Here is a 13,614-nt window from a genome sequence, read left to right as displayed (position 1 = left end):
TCCTGAGAAACCGCCACACTGATTTCCACAGTGGCTGCACAAGTTTGCTTTCCCACCAACAATGGATGAGTGTTCCCCTCATTCCACATCCTCTCCAGCATAGGCTATCATTGGTGTTTTTGACTTTAGCTATTCTGACAGGTGTAAGATGGTATCTCAAAGTTGTTTTGATTTGCATTTCCCTGATCGCTAAGGAGGTTGAGCATGACCTTAAATGTCTTTTGGTCATTCTGAAAAAGTATTTGACAAAATTCAACACCCCTTTATGAAGTTGCTTTTTTTGATAAGCTACACTCATGAAGTCTCAACAACATCAATACCTGAGCAAGACCTGAATAATGATGACACCAATGGTCGGTCTCAACAATTTAGGTCCCTAAACAAGATCTGAATAAGGATGGCCCCGGTACTCATGCTAACATGAAAAGAAGGAAATCTCTCTCTGAACCTAATTATTATTGGCACTGAAGTATTGCTGAGAGTGGGAGAGAAATAGGCTTTTCCAGGAAAGAGTTTCCAATGGGATTTTTTTAATCAAAGAAAAATAATGATGAACATGTTAATTTGCTTCAGTCTAATAGGTTTTCACTATTTGAGTTTATCCTCAACCAGGTTGCATATTTAATTATCTAACAATTCACTTACATTTATGTTAATATCTATGCTATTTCAATGCAGAAAGTTACAACTTCTTTAATAGTTACCTATCTCTTTTGCAGCATTCAAGTTTCTCTGTTGTAGTATTTTCCTTTGACCCCAGGTGTAATACATCTGACACCACCCCTAACATTTCCTTTCACTTCACTTATTGGCTATTTAAGTTTTATACTATCCTTAAATCTCTAACCAATTACTTACCTAAAAGAATTAAAATTAAAAATTTGCCAGAGCTAGTGACATATGCCTATTGGCCAAGCTGTTTGGAGAATGAGGTAGAAGGATTGCACATTTAGGACCAGTCTGATTTACATAGGAAAGAAACATAGAGCACAACACGGATGCAAAAAGTAGTAACTGAAAAAGAGAAAAGCATATGACACTGAATCATACCCTAATTTGTCTCTGTATCGTCCATTATTTTCGCCTTCAGGATAATACTTGCTCCTTTGGCCTTCAGTAAAAATCACAATTAATGATAAGTAAATGACAATAAATACACATTTTAAAAGGTTATACTCACAAAGGATTATCTATGATGGCCTCCAGTGCACTGAGCAACTCTGTCCTTATCATTGTTCTGAAATCCAATGAAACAGCTGCTCCTTTGGCTCCTATGTAGGCAATGTTATCATGTTGCTCTCCAAACAAAGGAATGCCAATCATAGGAATTCCAAAATGGATTCCTTCATAGATTCCATTGGCTCCACCATGAGTAACAAAGGCTTTGGTTTTTGGATGACTTAGAATAAGATGAATTCAGGTTGACATTAATTAGCAGTCTTAGACATGAAAGGAGAAATGTTCACTATCTGGAACAAAAAGGAGATTTTTGACATGAAAATTCTTTTTTAATTAATTAAATTTATTAGTTTAGTTTACATCACAACTGTTGTTTCCCCTCCCTCCTCTACCCAAGAAAACCTACGTGAATATTCTTATACTCATAAACTCGGGGAAATGTTTTCCTGTCTCAGAGCAAGAAGAAACTAAATTTACAGAGAGATATTTTGGAGAATTGCTTTCGACTTGAGACTTGAATATGAAATCCTGATTCCTAGTTGAACACATGGGGTCAATAAGAGAAAATGAGTATTAAAAAGATCAACTTCATAACAGAATTTGATATCTTAAATAAATAATACATTTGCTAAGTGTAATATAAAGGATTTTGAAGTCAACTAGGATAGGTTTGTTTCTAGAATCTTACATAGCAGGTCATTCTGGGGGAGCCATTTGTAGACTCTGGTATTAGGCCCTAAGGTGTCTGGTGTTTTGTCATCAAATCTCTAAAGAACCTGTTAAAGATTAGATAATTTTTATTGCTGGAACCAAATTTAGCATTATGTAGCCTGAATACGATATATTTAGGAACATAAATATATCTACATATGCATAAACATATGTGACAACATTAATAGAAATGGTGCTATGAATTTGAAAGAGAACAATGAGCATGGATATGAGAGGGTTTGGAGGAAGTCAGGAAAATGAAAAATAATGAAATTATAATTTCAAAAACAGAAATTGCAAAAATAGATCTTTTTACGTTTAAATATAACATAGCTAAATACCTCCCCATAGGAGGAATGAAAACATCAGAAAGGGTAAATAATGAGAACTCTGGAGAGACTGAGAAGAAGATGTGCCAGCAATGTCTGAGCTTATTATTACATTCAGACTGGTTACACATAATCATCATTTTTCTAGGAGGAGATGAAAAATAACAACATTGATGCCAGACTTCAGACTGTAATCAATCTATTCTTTTGTTACAAGATGTTATTCAAGGAAGAGCTGCTAAGGTATTGCCGTTTCCTCTCTTCAGAGTCCTTTTAGGTTACACACAGAATACTGGGGACTTATACTGCCTCAAACAGTTGGGCTTTTATTGGGTTGCAGTAGTTTATCCATGAATGCAATCATAATTCATACAAGAGTTGTTGATGAAGATTAACAGGGAAAATTGCAGTACCTACAAATTGGTCATTTAAGACAGAAGAAAAATTGCAGTTATTAGTCTTGTCTATACAGCCCTTCCCAAAAAAATGTGCTTTGTGAGCAAAGACTCAGTACAAATAAGACTGTAGAATTAAGCAGCTTATTAAAGGAAAATTATATACAATTATTGGAATTAAAAATAAAGTGAAAATGTTTACAGTATTAATTAGTTATGATGGGACTGATGTTTCTATTATAACCATGTAATAATGGCTCATATGGAGGGGTAAATTCAACCCTGATGTGGTTGAGAACTATGTAATATTATACAGAATACTACAAAATTACAATGTATGAGTTCAGACAACATAATGGAAGTCCTGCGGCCTTACGTTACTCATGTTCCGATTAATTTTGTTAAAGACACTTCCTACAACAAACTCATGCAGAGATCTCTATTCCCACATCTATTGATACCCATTCTTCAGAATCAAACTTTAAATGGAAACTTGGGTAGTCGAAAATGAAAAGGAATAGGAAAAGTGTTGCAATGGATTATGGGACCAATATTCCCATGTGGAAAAGTATTAAGAATGACTTAGGCTTTTCATAGGAGTCAAAAATTATATAAAATCATAGTGACATGGCTCAGGATGTACTACATAAATATGGGCTTATTATTACACCTGGAAAACTACAACAATGAGACGTTGTGTAATATCTGGGGTAACTAATTACTAGAACAACTGCTAAGCAACACTCCACCTCCCACATAAATTTCCATTAGACAATTTAAAAACATTCAATGCCTTTCACAAATGATTAGGGCTTGTTAGTTTTCTATATGCCACTCTATAAATGCCTAATTATGAACTAACCAATCTATCTAAAACTCTAAAAGGAGAGAGAACTTTGCATAGTCCTTAGTTTTATCTTTAGAGGTAAAAGAAGAATTATAACAATTTGATTTTAAACTAAAAGATGCGTTTGTATATTGTGTGGTTTCATAGCCACAAGTTGGGGTGACACCTGTGGGGTGACATCTTTTGGGTTTCAGTATTGACGGGGTTTGCATGTTCCGGGATAGTGGCATGTGGATTAGAAAAAATTAGGTAGGAGGAACAGAGATATGAAAGAAATACGGAGATGGAGGATAGAAGCAGGAGGGTTATCCAGTGAATACTGAATATGTCCATGTTTATTTTTCATATACATATGCACCACAATCTTAAAAAAGGGGGAAGAAGGCAAAAGAGACTGCTTTGACATGACACAAGGAAAAATAGAACAATTACTTGCTTCAATACTTGAGATATCAAGTCACTACTACCTGAATTAAGCTTTCTGATGTTTTAGGCAGGACATTCAGGGGCTGCACCTGAGACTAAGTATCCTGTAAGCAGCCACTCCCTGGGTAAAACCTCCTGTGCTATCCTTGAAGGAGCAGAAATAGGCTTGAATTCCCTGACCTAAGCTCAACGTGGAGTGGAACCACTTCTGTGGGCCCCCACAGTATGGATCCTTTGCTGCCTTTAAACTTATGTTCACCCCTCAATTGTCTCCTAGAGGAAGTGTAGCAAAAAAAATAAATAAACCTTTAGAATGGATTTATTTATACCATAAGGTCCATACAACACTTATTTCTTACCTTCCTTTTCTTGTTTAATCAGTAAATCAGGGGAGAACCCAATGTCAACAATCATATGGCTTTGATCCTTGCTGTACTATATTACGTCTGACTTACAATCACTTTTAAAGACAATTACAGAACTGTATGGATTTTCAGATTTTATTTATATATTACTATGAAGGATAGAAAACTATTTTACATTCATCTTTTTATCCTATTATTTCTTGGAATGTGTTTTTGCCCTTCTCCCAGATGTAGTAGGAAGGAGTGGATCTATTTCAGGGTAACCACGACTGCTTGCTGCTGTTATCCAGATAATGTATAGACTACTCTTTGTGTGCCTCTGTGGAAAAACATTTTTTTTCCACAAAGGACTTCTCATTATGATTATATACAGCTTTAATTCATGTATGTTTTGCTCATAAGACCTTTCTTAACCTTCAGTGTATACATTGTCTGAGTCTCTGAACAAAATTGACTAATCTGCCTCATTTCTGGCCTGTTCTCCCAAGTATCACTGCCTCTGAAGCAGTGACAGTGTAGGACTTAAAATAAAACATTCAACCTGCTGTATCAACTTCTCACCAAAAGACTTTTATGTTCTTTGTAGAGCTATTGCTGTGGACCAAGAGGTTGAGAACATGCCTGTAATATCTACACACTGGAACTCCATCTGTTGCCCAAACAATGACTATGACTACACCAAGAAAAACTGATGTTTTCTTCTTCATTCCTTTAGGAGGTCATGTAATAACTTTTGTCATATTCATTCGCAAACCTGAACCTTCAGTAAATCACCCTCTTCTCTATCCATTCAACTCGGATTCCTTAAAAATAAGAATCTTTTAAGACCAATTTGTGCACTACAAATATTCTTGGCTGTGTGGTGTTTGATAGAGAAAGCTTTACTTACCAAGGCCTACACACTTCCTCTCTCACAAGCTAATAATTGTCAATAGTTCTATGGCTTTGGGTAGGATAATGTACCCCCCTCCTCTAAGCATGCTCAGATTTGGTCTGATTTTGGTTGTTCAAGTATTGTTCATGTTTTTCATTGACACGAGTTCAAATCTATGCAATCATTGTTTTTTTCATGATAAATCAATTTTGATTTAGGATTCTAAGAATCCTAATGTAGACATACAAATCACCAATGGCACGAAAAATTGCATGTAAATTTCTGAACATGAATCCACATCCTTAGATTGTCACTGAGATTCAAAATTCTTCTCCTATCTCTATCTTATTCTCTTTTCCTGCCTGGGTGTTCTGTATGTGCTGCAGTATATATGTGTCAATTAATATGTGTGGGTACATGTTTAAACATTCCAAGGTGACTGTGGAATGGAGAAGACTACCTCAAAAATTCACTCTGGTTTCTCTTCTGTTGGAGACAGAATCTCTTATTTGATTGATTGATTGATTGATTGATTGATTGATTGATTTATTTATTTTTGCTTCTGGCTCACAGGAATTGTATTTCTGCTTTCCATCTCTGATCTGAGTGTTAGCATTACAGACACATACAATACTGTGCATGACTTGATGTGGCTTTGGAGGATTCAGAATGAGCTGATCACTCTGCACGGAAAAGTGTTAACATACTGAACCATTCTTCTTGCTCAGAAATTCATTAAATGTAGCAAATAGATGTTCAATGAGCAGTAAAGGCTCCATTTTATGAGGTTTGTTGGGGAGTTCTAAAATTATGACCTTATTTGGGGCTTGAATTATAATAGATTTGGGGATTGCTGACCATATTAATCATTGCAAAGATTCTTAGCAGTCTCGTCTATATAATTTGTTATTCACAAGTGTTATTATTGAAAAATATTTCAAAATCTAATGACACTGATTTATTTCCTACTGACTTGTACATATTGGTAGGGATGCAGTCCTTATGATGAACAGCAAAGATTTTATTGCAGAGGTCAGAATGTTCTGTGACAGAAAAAATCAATCCCTAACTGAGGCCTACAATAGGTGCTAATGTTGAAACTATCAGACATATCTCATAAAATGGAGCATTAGCCTTACGGTTAACATGGATTGGCTATGTGACTGAAAAAATCAAATGACATCAAAAATTAATGTAGATAAATAAAGAGCGGATGTTCCAATACAAAACTGAAAATGCTCATAAACAATCAAATTTAAACCATAGAAAATTACCATGTAGTATTCTTTATGAAGTGAGTTATCAGAAGCTTTATAGCGAATCTTAGATTCCTTTGGACTCTTTCTTTTTTCCCGATTTCTTGCTTGTGTGTTAGGGCCTTACTCTGACTGGTTAAGAGCAGAGTGGTGAGTTTCATCTTTTTGATGCAGACATCACTGGGAGGGAAGCACCCGTCTCTACCTTTCCCTTGGATATTTCTCCTACAAAAACTGGCAGGCCAGCCAAGAGAATGAGTTTTTATTCTTATAATGCTTTTTCTCTCAATTAGCCAAACATGTACTTTGATTGATAGTTGTGAGCCTCGGAATCCCTTCCTTTAATTGGCCCTCTTAACTGCACACTAAAGAAGTGTACTACAAAATTAGGATGCAGAGTCATGCTGCATTTCAAACTTTTTCAACACCTGCTTATTGTTATTCTGATAGAAATACTAAATACAAATTAACTTACCCCTGAAAATCTAATGTATGCAGTGACTTTAAGGAATCAACAAATAGAACAATTGACTCTGAAGAATTAGGCTGTGTCTACATACTCTTGATACAATGTCATCATCATGCCAGCATTTCAGAATGTGCCCACAGTGATCACTGTATTTATATCCAAGTCATTCTCAGTCAAAAACACCTTCTGCAGTATTGAAGCATTTAGAATATCAATTTCTAAATTTTGCTAAGGGAAATTAGAGCTTTCTTAAAACTTTAACTTTCATGCCATCATTTCTATGATCAGACCTTTCAAGGATGTTCATAGACTTAGAATAGAGTCACCTCACATGGAATGCTTTCCCTCACCTTTTGTGAAATCTGGGCAAGGGCCCACGCAATTGCATTGGCTTTGTCTTCTGACATGTTTCTGACCATTGACCCTAGAGAAAACACCACGACACCATGCCTCCAGAGGTCTGGACAAAGTCTTCCATTTCCTGTGAAGAGAGTTTATTTCATGGCAAAATATAGTTGCAGAATAACCACTTATAAACCTTTATGAAAAAACTTGGAGAATAAAAATTGAAGTGTTTCTAGGAATATTTAGAATTGTGATGTTAAAACATATAAAGGACAAACATGGCAATGTCACAGTATTTGAACTTTCTAGGCATCCACACACACTATACTCACACATTGTCCAACAGTATTTCAAAATATCCTCTTCTGACAAAATTAAAACTCAGGAGTGAAAGCATATTCTATGAAGCATTCATAAAACTGTAGTGTAATTTACTTGCTTTCATTTTACAGGAAGTGTGATATTTTTCCCTTGCCATTTTAGTTTTCTATAATATCCGATTTAATATTATTAACAAGTGTTTGATGAAATAATATTTAGGTTACAGTAAGTACATACATGACAGTTAACACAAACTTCCAACTTTATTTATGATTAATAAAATGTTTTGGTTCTTAGAGAAATAATCATAACTGCATGATAAACAAATACCATATAATAATTTTCTGATATTGTGTACGAATAGGGTATTTTCAGAGCTGATACCCAAAATTTACTGGAGAGAAACTATGTCTAAGTTGTTTGTTCGGATATGAAACAATTACCTTGAATATATGTCATCAAAGCTTTTGATGATGAACAGTTTATGACTGATGAGTTTAACTGACTTAATTTCTCTGTCTTTTTGAGTGTATTTATATGTGTGTGTGTTTGTGTGCATATGTGTGTTTGTGTATATGTGTGTGAACATGTGTGTTTAGCACATAGATGCCAAAAGTAAAAATCTGATGCCTTCCTCTATCAGTCTTCAAAATAGGTTTTGAGATTGTCTCACACTGAAGACAAATCTCCTCATTTTTTAAACAGACTAGTAGTCAGCAAGCTCCCAGTATTAACTGTTTCTGCAACCTCAGTGCTAAAATCATTGCACTGTACTGTGACATCCAACTCTTTATCTGGCTGTGTGATTCAAACTTAAATCCTCATAGCTGCCTGGTAAGGAATAGCTAACCACAAAAGTACCCTAGCTGACTTAAATTAATTCACTGATATGAATGTGTTTCCAGTCTATGACATTCTTTTCTGAGTTTATCGAACTCCTAGTGAGCAGAATGCTTAAATCCACTTCTTATATATCTCTATCCTGGGGAGAAAAATCTAATGAAAGCTGTAGAATCATGTTCACCAGAAAAGATATTAAATAAAAAAAGAGATCTAAAGAATATATTTACCTTTGGCAAGGGTTTGACAGGTTTGTAGTGGAGACCTCCTACATAGTCAACATTTGGTAAGGTTGGGTAAGGAAACTCCAAATCCCAGTAGGATCTAATGAGCCACATTTCTGCTCTGCCTATTGTCTCAGTTAAGATAGTGGGCCTTCCTAGAAGGAGAAATGAGCAAGTGAGAAGGAGAAAAGTTGACAAGATTGTCAATTGAATGTAAAATATATTTTTTAAATGGTGGAAGATATATTTGATACAGAACATGTGCATTTAAAACCAAATTTTACTGTTTTCTTGAGTTAATTTTGTATCCTGCTACATTACTGAAAATGTTTATGACTTGTAGAAGTTCCTTGGTAGAATTTTTGGGATTGTTTATGTAAACTATCATACCATCAGCAAATAGTGAGAGTTTGACTTCTTTTCTGAGTTTTATTCACTTGATCTCCTTTTGGTGTCTTATTGCTCTAGTTAGGACCTCAAGAACTATATTGAATAGATATGGAGAGAGTGGACAAGCTTGCCTTGTTCCTGATTTCAGTGGAATCGCTGGGAGTGTCTCTCCACTTAGTTTGATGTTGACTATTGGCTTGCTGTATATTGCTTTTTTATGTTTAGGTTTATTATGTATGTTCCTTGTATCCTTGCTCTCTCCAAGACCTTTATCATGAAGGGATGTTGTATTTCTAAAATGCTTTTTTTTGGAATCTATCGAGATAATCATGTTTTTTGTTTGTTTTTTAGTTTGTTTATATGGTGGATTATGTTGACAGACTTTCCTATGTAGAACCACCGCTGCATCTCTGGGATGAAGCTGACTTGATCACGGTAGATGATGGATTCTTCACAGACCTCGAAAGAACGGCACTCAACTTCATATGGAAAAGCAAAAACCCAGCATAGCCAAAACAATCCTGTACAATAAAAGAACTTCAGGAGGCATCACAGTCCCTGACTTCAAACTCTACTACAGAGCTACAGTACTGAAAACAGCCTGGTACTGGCATAAGAGCAGACAGAAAGACCAAGGGAAGCCAATAGAAGACCCAGATAATAATCCACACTTTTTCAGACACCTGATTTTTAACAAAGAAGCAAAAAATATCAAATGGATAAAAGAAAGCATATTTAACAAATTGTGCTAGCATACCTGGATATCATCATGTAGAAGAATGAAAATAGACCCATATCTTTCACCATGCATAAAACTCAAGTCCAAATGGATAAAGACCTCAACATAATGTCAACCACATTGAACCTTATAGAAGAGAAAGTAGGAATTACCCTTGAACTCTTTGGCACAGGACACCACTTCCTAAATACGACCCCAGCAGCAGAGACTCTGAGAGAAAGAATTAATAAATGGGACCTCCTAAAACTGAAAAGCTTCTGTAAAGCAAAGAACATAGTCCACAATACCAAATGACATCCTACAGAAAGGGAAAAGATCTTCACTAACCCCACATCAGACAGAGGTCTGATCTCCAAAATATACAAAGAACTGAAGATTTTGGTTATCAAAAGAACAATAATCCAATAACAAAAATGGAGTACAGACCTAAGCATAGAACTCAAACCAGAAGAATCTAAATGACTGAAAGACACTTAAGGAAATGTTCAACATCCTTAGTCATCAGAGAAATGCAAATCAAAACAACTCTGAGATTCCATTTTACACCTGTAAGAATGGCCAAGATCAGAAACACTGTTGGCAACTTATTCTGGAGAGTTTGTGGGGTAAAGAGAACACTTCCGCATTGCTGGTGGGCATGCAAGCTGGTACAACCCCTTTGGATGTCAGTGTGGCGATTTCTCAGAAAATTAGGAAACAACCTTCCTCAAGACCCAGTAATACCACTTTTGGGTATATATCCAAAGAATGCTCAGTAGTGTTACAAGGACATGTGCTCAACTACATTCATAACAGCATTGTTTGTCATAACCAGGACGTGGAAACAACCTAAATGCCCCTCAACTGAAGAATGGATAAGAAAAATGTGGTGCATTTACACAATGGAGTACTACACAGCAGAAAAAAATAATGACATCTTGAATTTTGCAGAACAAAATGGATGGAGCTAGAAAACATCATTTTGAGTGAGGTAACCCAGACACAGAAAGACAATTATCACATGTACTCACTCATAAGTAGTTGTTAAACATAAAACAAAGAAAACAGTCTACAAACCACAATCCCAGAGAACTTAGACAACAATGAGGACACTAAGAGAGACATACATGAATATAATCTTCTTGGGAATTAGAAAAAGAAAAGATCTCCTGAGTACATTGGAAGCATGGGGATTTTAGGGGAGGGTTGAAGGGAAGGGGAAAGGCAAGGTAGGGAGCAGAGAATAATGTAGAGCTCAAAAAAGTCAATTAAAATATAAAATAAAAACAAATGAGGATTCATATGTAACACAATTTGCATGTATAATTGACTTTATAGTTCACATAATATTCATAAATGGCAGTTTGGGTTTATTTTTAAAACAAACATAAGTATTATCTTATATTTCCACAGTGATTTGAAATAATAGTTATTGAAATAACCCAATATGCCACTATTTAATGAGCACACATTTTACTCCTCTCTATTTCTTTAAAAGGAACAGTGAAAATATAAACACACATACATATTCCAGGTCCAAAAGTCACATTATACCATGTACCATAGCCAGATTTCCCCAAGGTTCTTGTAGTGTGTAGTTAGTCCTTCAGCCTTGTTTTGCTAAAGGAGCTGTAAACTTTATGAATGGCTACATTTCTGGTTAGTGCTTCTAACTTTGTTTCATATTAAAAATATTAATGGTGCTTATCTTTCAAAAATAATCACAATATTTTCAGAAATTGTGATAATATGAATTTTGGACAGTCTTGACTATGGCATATTTGTTGAGAGAAAGAAAAAAAAACAACTGCAAAAGAATACAGACTGGATACTTGAGTATCCGTGCTTCTGTAGTGTTTAAGCAACAAAAGCTAGGGAAGTACACACACAAAAAATATGGTATTGGTAGAAACTCCAGTTCTATTTTTACACCTGTGAGCTAGCATGGATTCTTTCAGGAGTAAAGGAATTCTTTAGGAAATACAGAGAAAATATTTTATAATTTATTTTTTATTTATGTATGTGTGTGTCTGTGTGAATATATACTAAGTTTATTCAGGGATTGGCAGATACCATAAAAGGGCAGTAGGTCCCTGAAACTGAAGTTACAGGCAATTTTGAGACACTGGACCTGGATGGGTGGTAGGAAGAGAACTCAGGTACTCAAAATGAACAGAAAAAAACTCTTAAACTTTTGGTCATGTTTTCAGACCCCACAAATTAATTTTAAATGAAGATAGTTGCCTATGCAAGAGAAAATGATTTCTTCAATGCTATATACATATTGATACTGTGAAATATTTCATCCCTTAATATACATTAATTATGATTTGGTTAACTAGCTAGTGACTTATTAAACTAGATTAAAAATTACAGCAAAATGAGTAAAGAATCACTTAAGAAAAGTCTACTTGCTTCTCTTTGCAACTCTGTATCTCAGCAGAACATCCTGTATCAGATCTGATACATGCTTCTCTTTGATCAATAATTTGATCCTTTACAGTGAGTGTGGTAGCTAAGATCATATTACATCTGATCACCTATAAAAGGCAACTTCATTTTGCACTTCATGGACATGAGTATAGATTTAAATACTTGGGAAATTTAGGTCATTGAGCTACTGAGAAGAAACATAACTTACCCAATGTTTCACTGTAAAACTGACTCCATTTCTTCTCATTAAATGTCTCGAACCAAAAATCAAAATACAGCATACACATCACATTTTTACCCTCTCCATGAAAGCCATTTGACCACCTAGTCCTGACAAAATTACAGGTACATAAGAGGGAAAGAGTAGAAATCTTCCACTGTACTTTTCCATTGTATAGCCAGGAGAGAAGCGAAGACTGTACAGAAAAGGGATCTGGAGAAGTTCAGCTATCAGCTCCCCACAGGGAGCAATGGCATCTGAGAAAAGGACATCAAACTTGGATCCCTGTAGCTTTGTCATAAGTTGTTTGTTTAAAACTGTGTCTTTGCAAAGCCTTAGATAGCTGTCAGAGTATTCATTAACCACGTTTTGTAGCATAGGAGAGAAGGATAAGCACAAATCTCTTGGTATCTCATAAGTCCATACATCAACAAGCATTGTGAAAACCTTGATCAGATCATCTTTACTGATAGACATAGGAAAACTCTCAAACTTCAGACCAGGTGACTTTTGGCGATCAAGAAAGATGGAAACTGAAGGTCTCAGAACTGTCACTTCATGTCCCTTCTGTACAAGTTCATCCAGTATTGTCTTTAGATTCATCCAGTGACTGTATTCCATTGGCCATACCAACACCTTCCCACAGCTCCCAGATCTTAAGTAACAACCCATTTGCAGGAGCAGCAGAACAGACATCCACTTCACAGTCATCCTGAGTCATCAAAGTCTTCTGTTCACAGTGTGTCCCCTGTGTCATTGCTGATCCTTATATCTAAGGAGAAAAAGCCTTGAGTTAAAATATAACCTGAGTAGATGAAAGAAAACTTACTAAATGACTACATTAATCTTCTAAGCTTAGTGGAGATAGTAAAAGCAAATATTAATTATTCATATTTGAATATCAGTGTTTAATGTCACATGTTTTATAATGAAGTAAATTCAGGAGTCAATACCTTGTTTGCATAACACCTCTGTTTCTAAGATATTTGAATAATAACAAGAATACTGGTTAGCAAGAGGTTAGTCTGAAATTTATTCTTAACATAGAACCCAAGATGTAGCAATTGCATACCATATCAATATTTTATGGATATCATTTTTAAAAGTTTTTTATATAACTCTTGATTAACACATTCACTTATATATAATTACAAAAATGCTTGACAGTACACCTAACTAATTTTACTGACAGAAGTCCTGGGAAGAAGATAAGCCCGAGCCTCCTCTTACACATGTCCCTAGGGAAATAGTTGACTAGCAATTGAGTTGTTA

General features: G+C 35.3%; 1 pseudogene across 1 annotated transcript; it reads right to left on the bottom strand.

The window, feature by feature from the left end:
- Positions 1-6,974: 6,974 nt before the first annotated feature.
- On the bottom strand, positions 6,975-13,102 carry LOC148121124 (UDP-glucuronosyltransferase 2B17-like; annotated as a pseudogene). Its single transcript, XR_015738647.1, has 3 exons — positions 12,331-13,102; positions 8,588-8,736; positions 6,975-7,079 (listed from the first exon to the last, which is right to left on the bottom strand). The product of XR_015738647.1 is annotated as a UDP-glucuronosyltransferase 2B17-like (transcript).
- Positions 13,103-13,614: the final 512 nt, after the last annotated feature.

The sequence above is a fragment of the Myodes glareolus genome, chromosome 8 (assembly GCF_982192425.1).
Source record: "Myodes glareolus chromosome 8, mMyoGla1.1, whole genome shotgun sequence".
In the NCBI taxonomy this organism is placed as follows: domain Eukaryota; kingdom Metazoa; phylum Chordata; class Mammalia; order Rodentia; family Cricetidae; genus Myodes; species Myodes glareolus.
This window is presented reverse-complemented; position numbering and strand designations above follow the sequence as displayed.